Raw genomic sequence first — 13,479 nt, forward strand, 5'->3', positions numbered from 1 at the left:
CCCCGTCACTGTCAGATCATTTGTATTTTTCTTTTGTAATACTGTTAGATGGTGCGCAAGGCGTAGACATTCTCCCTCAAAAGTATGATTATAGTAAAACAGATTGGGGAATATTTAGTTCAGTTTTACTTAGTAGAATAGATGATGAGTATTCGCTTCCTGTGTCGTCTGTACAAGAGATAGATGTGGCTGTTGAAAGTTTTAGAAAGTTGATTTCTGATGCCACGGCTGATTCGATCCCAGCTTTTGATAGTAAAAGATCAAAAAGGTAGGCAAGGTGGGGGAATCAGGAATTGACAAAATTAAGACAAGGCTATAGAAGGAATTTGATAATTTATAAAATTTTAGATGATTTAGAAAATGAAGTAAATATGATAAATTCCCTTAGAGATCATAAATATGAAATCGTAAGAGCTAAGAGAGTATATTGGAAAACGTTTTGTGAAATAGTGCTAGCTTAGATCCATGGCAAACTATTAATAAGATATGTCGGTCAGATGGCGGATGTATTCAGCCTGTGCATCTGTTAAACGATGATGGTAGCAGAACTTCATCACTGAATGAAGCAGGTGATGAACTTTTTGCAAAATGGTTTCAAAAAGATGATAGTGTTAACGATAACATGTTCCATTCTGATGTGAAACAACAAGTTAAAAATTTTGTTCGAAATGTTACATTTGGAGAAGATGATATTAATGCTGATGTTTTAGAAGATGCTATAAATTCTCTGAAATCAATGAAAGCTCCAGGTCCAGATGGAATCTTAAATCTTGTTTTAAAAAATATTAATGTGAGAAAACCGACTTTTCTAAAAATCATAAATGCATGTTTAAACTTGTGTTGTTTTCCTAAGGAGTGGAAAAAAAATAATTTGATAATTTTTTTGAAAAAAGGAAAGAAAAATGATGGGAATCCCCGCTCCTACCGCTCTATTAGTTTACTTTCGAATTTAGGTAAAGTGTTTGAAAAAGTAATAATGCAGAAATTGAATAATTTAAGTTCTGAAAAGAATTGGATTTCTTCTTTACAGTTTGGATTTAGTAAGGGGAAAAGTACAGTTAATGCAGTAGACAATGTTGTTACTGTTGTTGAAAATAATAAATTAAAAAAGAAATTTACTAATTTGTTGATTTTTTTATAGGAAAGGTCAAGGTCACTGAGTAAAATATGGCCAGTATCTCAGTTGCAAATTACAGTGTTTCTTATATGACATTAAATTTAAAAAAAACAAGTTTTTTCAACTAAAAGTAAGGAGCAGCATTAAAACTTAAAAAGAACAGAAATTATTTTTTTTATATGAAAGGGGCTGTCCCCTCCTCAACGCCCCGCTCTTTACGCTAAAGTTTGACTCTTTGTCACAACTCTACTTTATAAAACAACAAAAACCAAAACGTAAAGAACGGGGCATTGAGGAGGATGGCTCCATTATGTTTTTTTTCAACATAAAAGGGGCTTTTGATAATGATTGGCATCCTGGAATAAGTAAAACATTGATAGAAAAGGAATATTCGGGAAATTTGATAAAATTGGTTCAAAGTTATCATAATGACCGTGTAGTTACAGACCAAAATGAAGTTTCAAGGGCTTTGGAAAAATCATGTCCTAAGGGTAAAATTTTATCTCCAGTTTTATGGTTAATTAACATAAATAATCTTTTAAATGAGAAAATTGACAAAAACTGTATTATACAAACTTACGCAGATGATATTTGTGTGATAATATGTTCAGAAAGTATTTGTCAACTGGAAGAAATAGCTCAGAAAGTGTTTACAAAGTTTGAGTAGTGGGCTGTTAAAAATGAACTTGAATTTGATAAAAATAAAACTGACGCTGTTTTATTTACTAATAAGCATAAAGTTCCAAAAATAACTCTAAAATTCGGAGGTGATATCATTTTAGTGAAAGAAAAAGTTAAATATTTGTGCGTTATTTTGGACAGAAAATTAATGTGGACAGATCATGTTGTTAGTAGAATTAATTCAGCTAAACATTATTCAACTCGTCTTTTACGCGCGGCAAAAACAATCTGGGGCCTAAAACTTTTGCATTGAGGATGCTGTATAAGTCGGTTGTGGAATGTACAATTTTATATGCTGTTCCAGTTTAGATCGCTGCTCTTAAGAAAAAACATATTCTAAGAAAACTAAAATCAGCTCAAAGAATTTCGATGTTGGCAATTTCCAAATCTTTTCGTAGTGCATAGTCAAAAGTAATACCAGTAATTTCTGGTATGTTACCTATTCATATTAGAGCTTTTGAACTTTCCGCATTAATATATGCTCACAAAGGCAGCCCTCAAAATTGGCCGATGTTTACTCCACCCTCTTTCCCTTTAGCTCAAAGATCATCTCTTCATAGTATGTTTACAGATAAAGTTCTTTCTGAATTGTTTGGACAAAGTGTTTTTGATAATGATTTTATTTTAAACCATCAGTTTCTAAAATCTAAGCTATATGAAGTGTGGTATAGTGATTTTCAAAATTCAATTAGCTATTGGCCGAGCCGTTTCTTTTCAAGTACACATGATTTAATTTCTGCTCCTTCTTTTGAGCCAAAATACCAGTTGGCACAATTTATTACCGGCCAGTGCCGTCTTAATAGTTTCCTGCATAGAATTGGTAAAGTTCCTTCTAGCTTGCGCCAATGTTGCCAAATTCCTGAAACTTGGAGCCATCTTTTATTTGAATGTCCTTTATATTATACCAAGAGATTGTTTTTGTCTTTGTGTTTATCTGAACTAGGTCTTAGCTTTCCTTTTAGTTTGTATTTAGTAGTGAGCAATAAGTATGTTAAAAACCTTGTTATTGTTTTTTTTTCTTTTTTTTTAAGAACTAGAAGATTAGAAATTTCGTAGTTGGTGATCATTGATTGTGCAATAATTTTTTTCATTTTCTTTTTCTTCATTTGAGACTAAGATTAGATTAGTGTTTTCTTTTTGATGGCATGTAGTTTTAGTTTATTATATAGAGTGAAATACCTTGTTTGGTTTATTCACGAATAAATACTTACTTACATGCTTTAAAATCTTTTTAAGTAAACTAACAAAGAAATGACTTGAGTACTGTCCCAGAGATGGTTATAAACCGAGTCATAGCCACTACTCCTTTCTTCCTTTAGTAGCTTAAAATGACAAAGAAGTTTAACGGCAACCCCATCTAGACGAAGGTGCATATTAAGAATATTTTCTAAGATATGCAGGTGAATGCGACGTAATACGGAATCTTTTCTAAATTTTTTCTAAAAGCTTCAGGGGCCCTCTCAAGTAAGGGCATGGTCCCCGATTGTTCATCACCCAGTATTTTCATGCTTTTCACACATAAACTTTTGCTGTCAGCAAACAAGTGATTTGTTTTTGCCATTTTCTATGAGCAGAACCGTTATAGAGCCTAGACATTTACTTATTTTCCTATGAACAAAAGTTTGTTAGCAAACAAAAAGTATCCAGTTATTTCCAGGAAACAGAAGCGTCACGTGATTCGCTATTCCTATTCTTCCAGCGGGAACAGAGTAAATCTCTTTGTCCCCTGGGGGAGGGGTATAAAAACGGGTACTAGAATGGAATTCTAATGAGCTTTACATTAGGTTTTGAACATGGTACAACTTGATAAAAAAAATCGATACGTCTCAAGATACCAACAGGTAAGGCTCTTCCTATATACCCCCTTCCCCCACCATAAAATGAAGGACATTATATCCTACTACAACTCTATATTGAATGAACAGCTAAAAACCCAACCCCCATCCCCATAAAAATGTTTTATCGCGGATAAATTTATCTCGTTTTATCATGACAGTATATATCCTTTTCTCGTCTTCATTTTCAATGTACCATTCACTATTCTAAGAGAAGAGTTGAAATTCAATAAGCAGCTGTATGGGTTAAACCATATCCAGCATCTTACGCTAACTGTTAATGAAACTGAATAGCACGATGCAACCGGACTTGAAACATTTACATAAGCAGTTATATTGGGATTAAACCATAATTATACCACGTTGTCAGATAGAAGATTAGTTTCCTGTATACGACTAACGTAATGCATACCGTTGAACAATTGAGTGAAAAGGGGTCTTTTCGCATTTAACTCAAATACTTCCTTTGTGTGGTAAAATGAGAGCTTATACAATTCGGCTTTTAGGGTTTTAACCAGTAAAATAGCTATATGAAAAAGAGTGTTATGTTTAAAATGAATGCAGGGGGATTGAGAAGATGCGGGGGAGGTTAATGAATTATTTTGTTAGGCCCTTCCTTCCCCTACATAGGGGCTAAGGAGTCATTTTTTTCATAAATTTCTTTTATTTCATTTAAACGCTATTGTATAAAATTTTTGTAGCTCCACGTGTGAAGAATGTTTTTTCTTTTACTGTATTACAGACAGAAAAATAACAAAAAGAAAATATTTACGGTCAATGATATTCGCTAATTCAATATTTCCGTTAAATATCCTATTCTTGGTTTATCTCCCCCTCTTACTAAGGTTAAGAAAGCCCCTTTAATCCCTATTAAAGTTTAAATTCCAATCGCTTACCCCAGGGTTACACATCATTTGCTAGTATTTGCCCCCATAGTCCCGTATCATTATGGCATTTTTTGTTTTACAGATTTTTTATTTTATTTCGTAAAACTTGTTTTTGGGGGGTGAACTCGTCAGGGGAAATTATACACTTGGGGAATTCGCCAGAATTCCTCTACATAATTCTTATTTTTTATTGTTTGCTTTCTCGTTTCCGTCTCAATTTTACGGGAGGAGTTGTTAAGGGTAATTGTCCGGGATAAATTTTCACCGGGATTGAGTTGTCTATAAGATATTTCTGTGAAGAGGGGGATTTCTCCGTGGAGGTGGTTCCAGATTTCCCTGAATTTCTTAAAAAACAATCAGAAGTTAAATTTAAAAAAAGGTTTTTTTAAACTGAACATATGGAACAACATCAAAACTTAAATCGAACTGAAATTATTACTTACATAAAGGGGTTTTGCCCCTCCTCAACACCTTGCTCTTTTCCAAAGTTTGATTTTAATTAGAACAAAAAAAAAGCTTTTTTAAATTTGCTAAGAAACTTGTGTAAAGAGCGAGGTGCTAAAGAGGGAGCAGCCCCTTCATATACGTAATAATTTCTGTTCATTTTAAGTTTTAATGTTACTTCCTACTTTCAGTTGAATTTTTTTTTTACTTAATCACAGCCAAAATCCAGTCCAGTCTGCTTTTACCTGTCATTAAATAAAAAAAACTAATTTTTTTAGCTGAAAGTAAGGAGCGACATTAAAACTTAAAACGAACAGAAATTACTCCGTATATGAAATGAGTTGTCCCCTCCGCAATCCCTCGCTCTTTACGCTAAAGCTTTAAATTGTTTTAAAAATTAGAATTGTGGCAGAGTCAAACTTTAGCGTAAAGAGCGAGGGATTGCGGAGGGGACAACTCATTTCATATACGGAGTAATTTCTGTTCGTTTTAAGTTTTAATGTCGCTCCTTACTTTCAGCTAAAAAAATTAGTTTTTTTTATTTAATTTCTGAACGTTTTTGAATTAATGCATGTTTGGTTTTGGCTCTCCGCACATAAACTATTAAAATGAAATTTGTATATTAATTCTTTTTTTGGCTAAATGCCTTTCTCTTAGTTTTGATCAGACGATTTTGAGAAATAAGGGGTGGAGAAGGAGGCCTAGTTGCCCTCCAATTTTTCGGTTACTTAAAAAGGCAACTAGAACTTTTAATTTTAACGAACGTTTTTATTAGTAAAAAATATACGTAACTTAAGAATTAACTTACGTAACAAACTTTCATAACCTTATATTTTTTTTATATTTTATATTTTTACATTTATATTTTTATATTTTATATTTTTTATATTTTACTCCGTATATGAAATGAGTTGTCCCCTCCCCTCTGTTCGTTTTAAGTTTCAATGGTACTCCTTATTTTCAATTGAAAGAATTTTTCCATGTTTATTTTTTCATTGAGTAATTTCTGTTCGTTTTATGTTTTAATGTCGCTCCTTACTTTCAGCTAAAAAAATTAGTTTTTTTTTATTTAATTTCTGAACGTTTTTGAACTAATGCATGTTTGGTTTTGGCTCTCCGCACATAAATTATTAAAATGAAATTTATATATTAATTCTTTTTTTGGCGAAATGGCTTTCTCTTAGTTTTGATCAGACGATTTTGAGAAATAAGGGGTGGAGAAGGAGGCCTAGTTGCCCTCAAATTTTTTTGTTACTTAAAAAGGCGACTAGAACTTTTAATTTTTAACGACCGTTTTTATTAGTAAAAAATATACGTAACTGAAGAATTAACTTACGTAACAAACTTTCATAACCTTATATTTTTATTATGTATACGAAGGGGTTTGTACCCTCGTTAATACCTCGCTCTTTACACTAAATCGTAAGTTTTGTCCCAATTCTTTAAGAATGACCCCTGAATCAGAAAGGCGTTAGAATAAATAGTTGAAATTACTAAAAATACTTTAGCATAAAGAGCAAGGTATTTATCTTCTCCTAAATACCTCGCTCTTTATGCTAAAGTATTCTTAGAACCCGTCATATGCGGAATAATCTCTTTTCGTTTTAAGTTTCAATACTACTTCTTCCTTTCATTTGAAAAAACGTTTTCATGTTTATTTTTCATTGTTTTCTTACAGTGATGCTAGAGAATCCTGCGCCCTTTTCATTGAATTTTTATTCCCCCATGACAGATTCCTCCAAGGAAAGATCCTCCAACATAGCCCCCTCTCCTCAGCCCCACCCCCAAACAAAATAAAATCCCCCTGAAAACGTCTGTACACTTCCCAATAACCATTACTATATCTAAACACTGGTCAAAGTTTGTAACTTGCAGCCCCTCCCCCAGGGATTGTGGGGGAATAAGTCATCCCCAAAGACATAGTTATTATGGTTTTCGACTATGCTGAACAAAATGGATATCTCAAAATTTTAATCCGTTGACTTTTGGAAAAAAATGAGCGTGGGAGGGGGCCTAGATGCCCTCCAATTTCTTTGGTCACTTAAAAAGGGCACTAGAACTTTTCATTTCCGTCAGAATGAGCCCTCTTGCGACATTCTAGGACCACTTGGTCGATGCGATGACCCCTGGGGAAAAGAAAAAAAAAACAAAAAAACAAAAAAACAAAAAAACAAATAAACACGCACCCGTGATTTGTCTTCTGGCAAAAAATACAAAATTCCACATTTTTGTAGATAGGAGCTTGAAACTGCTACAGTAGGGTTCTCTGATACGCTGAATCTGATGGTGTGATTTTCGTTAAGATCCTAAGACTTTTAGGGGGTGTTTCCCCCTATTTTCCTAAATAAGGCAAATTTTCTCAGGCTCGTAACTTTTGATGGGTAAGACTAAACTTGATGAAACTTATATATTTAAAATCAGCATTAATATGCGATTCTTTTGATGTAGCTATTGATATCAAACTTCAATTTTTTAGAGTTTTGGTTACTATTGAGCCGGGTCGCTCCTTACTACAGTTCGTTACCACGAACTGTTTGATTCGGTTTATTCTTTTGCACCACTTTCCAGACCTAGAATCCAACAAATGAGATATTTCCATTTGATATAATACTGCAGCTGCCTGGCGATTCATTCCTCTGATTTCATTTTTCAGGATAGCCACTTCTTTGCGTTTTTTTCCTGAAAATTCGTTTCATTTTCCTGCTTAGTGCTTTCATTTCTTTTGTTATGTATCAACGATATGCTGAAAAACGTTTGTTAACTTTTTCACGGAAATTTAAAAGGTACATGCCGAGAAACTTTTCTTGAAAGCAATGACCGTTTCATAAGCATTAGCCGTGGAATTTATGGCGTCCCAGTTTTCAATCGTGAGCCAATTACCAAAACCAAACAATTAGCCATTCGTGATTGGCCAACTCGTAGCTGTTTCTGTATTACACGAAACCCTGACTTTGCTTGTAGGGTGTAGCTAAAGGGTGAAGTAGTAGCTTCCTCCTATTGGTCGGTCTGGTGAGGGTTTCCTATGAAAACAAAACTGGAAACATGAAAACAAAACAGAAATATGAGAAAAAAAGTGGAGAAAGCATTAAAGCATGAACTAAGGAGGTGTGAAGTGGAGGCCATGGACAAATCGCCGAGGATCTGGAAGATGCAGCTAGACCTCATATTAGTAAAATATTGTACTTGCATGTTAATAAATTGAGAGAGAGTAGTAATCAATCTGGACTTGTCCCAGTTAAAGATAAGAACGGGGCCACAATGAATAATAAGGAAAGAGTTAAAGAGAGATGGGGAGAACGTTTTGAGAATTTGTTAATCCGAGATAGATATGCATAATCTTCGATAACTTATTTTTAACCTCAGAGTCACCATATTTGAGAGCCTCATTTATCTGACATGGTATTTTACCTGAAATGGCAACTAAGAAATGTTAGTAGTCATGCGGGCCAGGGCCGTTTCCCCTTTTGTTGCTGGGCAGTTAACTAACTGTATTAGACCAAACCCTGCTTGAAAGACTCTAGTCGTAGTTCGCTAGCATTACCAAGCAGGGATATACCATCCGTTAGGTTTTACTTTGCACGTAGTCAGCCCTTCATTGGAGTTTTTCCCGGAAATATTTTTGAGAGCTGACATCTTGTCCTGGCGAATAATGAAAAACACAAACAGCAATAGAATTATAGATGGAGGGTAGGCGTTAGGGCTTGGTGAACACCCAAAAAAATCTCGTCATAACCATCGAGCTTATATACCTCTACCTTAAAAGCCGAAAATTTCTTATTACTATAAGCTGTGGATCTCCTCCTTTCTTCAAAGCGAGAGGTCATCTGGTCATAGCTTTATCATTTGTTATAATCGGACAAACTGAGTAGACCCAGATTTTGCCTTTTGGACTTATGTTAATGCAACTATTGAAACCCCGAGTACTTGAGCTAAATTCTCAAGCTCAATAATCTTATCCTTATTTAAACTCTCCGCATTACTATACAATAAACTTGGCAGATCAACAAGAGCTAAGAGCTCATATGGCACTTGTGACGAGGAAAGAAGAGCTAAGAGCCAAGAGCTCACATGGTATGAGCTCTAACAAAATTCTAAAAATCAATAGACTGATTTAAAAGGAAAATCAGAGGCTTAATGCCGGTCAGGATTTAAAATAAGAGCTCTGAATCACGATACCCTTCTAAATATCAAAATTCATTAAGATCCGATCACCCACTCGTAAATTATAAATACCTAATTATTTCTAATTTTTCCTCTCCCTTTAGCCCCTCAGATGATCGAATCTGGGAAAACGACTTTATCAAGTCAATTTGTGCAGCTCCCTGACACGCCTACCAATTTTTATCGTCCTAGCACGTCCAGAAGGACCAAACTCATCAAATCACTGAACCCCTCCCCCACAGAGAGCGAATCCAGTAGGCCTACGGTTACGTCAATCACATATCAAGGACATTTGCTTATTCTATCCACCAAGCTTCATCCCGATTCCTCCACTCCAAGTGTTTTCCAAGATTTCCCCCTCCAACTTCCCCCCAATGTCTAAAGATCTGGTCGGGATTTGAAATGAGAGCTCTGAGACATGAATTTCTTCTAAATATGAAATTTCATTAAGATCCGATCACCTATTCGTAAGATAAACATACCCCAATTTCACGTTTTCCAAGAATTCCGGTTTCCCCCCAATGTCACAGGATCTGGTCGGAACTTAAAATTAGAGCTTAAAGCACAAGATCCTTCTAAATATCCAATTTCATTAAGATCTGGTCACCCTTTTGTAAGTTACAAATACCTCAATTTTCAAAATTACCCCCCCCCCCCCAACTCCACCAAAGAGAGCAGATCCGGTCCGGTTATGTCAGTCACGTATCTTAGACAGGTTTTTATTCTTCCCATCTAGTTTCATCCTGGCCTCTCCGCTTTAAGTATTTTCTCAGATTTTCGGTTCCCCCCAACTGCCCCCCCCCCAATGACGCTGGATCCGGTTGAGATTTAAAATAAGAGATCTGAGTTACGAGGTCCTTCTAAATATAATGTTTCATGAAGATCCGATCACTCCTTCGTAAGTTAAAAATACGTCATTTTTTCTAATTTTTCAGAATTACCCCCCCCCCCAATAGAGCAGATCCGTTCCAATTATGTAAATCACGTATTTAAGACTTCTGCTTATTTTCCCCACCAAGTTTCATCCCGATCCCTCCAATCCAAGCGTTTTCCATGATTTTAGGTTCCCCCACCCCAAACTCCCCCCATTGTCACCAGATCCGGTCGGGATTCAAAATTAAAGCTTTAAGATACGATATCCATCTAAATATCAAATTTCATTGAGATCCGATCACCCGTTCGCAAGTTAAAAATACCTCATTTTTTCTAATTTCTCAGAATCAACCCCCCCCCCCCCAACTACCCCAAAGAGAGCGGATCCGTTCCGGTTATTGCAATCATGTATCTAGGACTTGTGCTTATTTTCCCCACCAAGTTTCATTCCGATCCCTCCACTCTAAGTGTTTTCCAAAATTTTAGGTTTCCCCCTCCCAACTCCCCCCCCCCCAATGTCACCAGATCTGGATTTAAAATAACAGCTCTGAGACGCAATATCCTTCCAAACATCAAATGTCATAAGACCTGATCAACCGTTCGTAAGTTAAAAATACTTCAATTTTTCTTTTTTTTTCCGAATTAACGGCCCCCCCCACTCCTCTTCCCCCCAGATGGTCAAATCGGGAAAAAGACTATTTCCAATTTAATCTGATCCGGTCCCTGATACGCCTGCCAAACTTCATCGTCCTAGCTTACCTGGAAGTGCCTAAAGTAGCAAAACCGGAACCGACAGACAGACCGACAGACTTTGCGATTGCTATATGTCATTTGGTTAATACCAAGTGCCATAAAAATGTCAAGAGAGTTTCTTGGTGTTCAAACGATTCCGTAAGATGAGACTCTTCTAATGGTGAAAACCTGCTACAACGTGTGACAGCATGGCTTATAGTTGAAACACAAGAGGCCGATATTTTAGGAAGGATAAATCTAGGGATTGGGGAGAGTCAGCGGAAAGGAAGAAAGTTGGAGAGCTCCAAGGGGAATTGGAGAGATACGCTGAGCCTTTCAGAACCATGACCATGATCCTTTATCCAGTAACGTGATGTTGGCATTGAAAAAGCTCCCTCGTCTCGTCAAGTTTTTTGGCACCGGCTCAGGTCTGGAATTATTGCTATGGGCAAGGGACTAAGATTAGCAGGCTGCTATCTTGACTTTAGATTCCTTGGTCCCAGAATTTAAAATAATCCATTGCAACTTTATAGAAAGCGAGACGGTCTCTATTGCTTTCCTAAGGTACCGGAATTAGCAAGCAGCTAGTCGGACTTTCGATTCTTTCGGGAATTTTGGACTTTCGACGTTCAATTTTCATTCTGACTTGCTATTGGTCAATAACAAGGACAGAAACGTAAGTTGCCTAGGCAACGAGATCAGCAAACTATTATTCTGGTTTTATATAAAACAGAACAAAGCAGGAACTGAATCGCTTAGCTTAAAATTAACGATTCATTGAATATTATTAATTATGTATCATGCATGTTTTATTATATAAGAAAACATCCAATACTTTTAAATCATTCAATTAAAAAAAAATTAATCATTCAGGAATTTATAGAAAGGAACTTGGTTTAGTAAAATCCTATTTAAGTAGAAGTTCAAGACCATTTGTGTCAGCCTAATTCTCCGGCAATATTGGTGTGCCTCAGGCATCTATACTAGGACCATTTTCATTTTTAAATTTTCTTATAAATGTTATCCCTAGTTCTTTAGCTTACATGGATAGCCTAGCAGCTATATTTGCGGATAATACATATACAGCCACCTACAAAGAGTAAAATGACGGTTTTAGTAGGGGAAGGGAGTACTTGCCCTGGGGGGAAAATTTCAAATAAATAACCTAACGGTTATAAATTCGCCCTGAAAACTATATGAGATACAGAAGAAGGGGCGCTAATCAAGTTTTTATCCCGGGAGCAACAGGGGCCCAAACCACCACTGCCCAAAAAAGAAAATCGCCGTTTTTTGGACTGGTGTAATTTGTTAGGCTTACCAAACACCTAATTGGTTTACAACATCTTAAAACTGTATATCAACATAGGTTTTTCTATCTAACTATTTTATTAAGCAATAATTTAGACAAAATTATACAAATTAAATACAAAATAAAATCTTAGTCGAAATTCATTTTCAAACAAGATTAAACCTAGTTAAAAAAAAAACAAACAAAAAAAACGTAAATACTCATGGTTGCCACAGTAGATCTGCGAAAATTCAGAAGAAGGTATGCAATCTTTTTTTTTCGAACTTCGTTAGAAGGCCCTGCATCCTCCACACAAAAAAAGAGATCTATTGATGAAGTACTTCGTGTTGTTTCACTTTTATAAATCAATACGGAAATATAACTAAACCTAGCTCCACTACCAAAAGACCAACAAAGAAAAAAAAAATTATAAATACTCATACTCGCCAAAATTCAAAAGATACTTTTTATTTAACTTAAAAAAAAGAAAAAGTTAGACACTGTATAACTTTTTTTTTGGAACACTTCAATGCATGTGAATGCTTTTCTATCACTAGAGGACCAAAGAGTGTGGGTAAAGCATAAGAATGGAAACTGGCACTAGTGCCGGTAAAAAAAACCATCAACGTCATCTAGCTCTTGGCGATACTTGACATTTTTTCAAGCTTTGTAATCGTTTTTCTGTCAAGAATAGAGATAAAAAACTAATTGCTTCACTAATTTTATCAACTACATAAATTAAATATTCTTATTATTACCGTCAAAAAGGACAAGTGTCGCCAAACACTAAATGGCTTTGATGGTCTTTTTCTATAATGAATAGTGCCAGCTCCCACTCTAAGAAGTTAATCAACCTCATTGAAGAGGACAGCGAAATCCTCGAATCTGTATTTTTATTCGTCGAAATTGCTACAATGATTTTCTGGATAACTGGGTTTAAAAACATTTTTTCTCCCGCATAATTTGCTGAAATACAAAAACGCCGTTTACTATTCACTAATAGGACGTAAAACTACAGGGGGGGGGGGGAGGGGGCTATAACAGACCGAAACTTCTGATTTGTTATAAAAACCTTTGTAAAAATACTTTGGTACCAAAAGTGACGCTTTCTTTACTAAAGGGAGGGAGGTACAATCATTAAGTCCACCTGGACTCAGGTGGGGGGGCAACGAATTGCGAGTTAGCGTATAAATTTATGCAAAATTCACACTCTGTCTTCTCCGAAAAGTTACTAAGACAAATATCTGTTAGCCTATGAAAAATCACTTTTTAATTATGTTGTGTTTATTAGCATTACTGAGAACACGGTTTCTGCATGTCGATTGCCTTTTACGCTTAATTTAATGAACTTTTGCAGTGAGTTGGGGGTACTTTTGTTAATGAGTTTTGTTGTTTAATGTGAGCTTGTTAATATTTCGCGAATTCTAGTTCATTAATATGTATTGCATGCGACTTTTACCT

The sequence above is a fragment of the Artemia franciscana genome, chromosome 21 (genome assembly GCF_032884065.1).
Source record: "Artemia franciscana chromosome 21, ASM3288406v1, whole genome shotgun sequence".
Lineage (NCBI taxonomy): Eukaryota > Metazoa > Arthropoda > Branchiopoda > Anostraca > Artemiidae > Artemia > Artemia franciscana.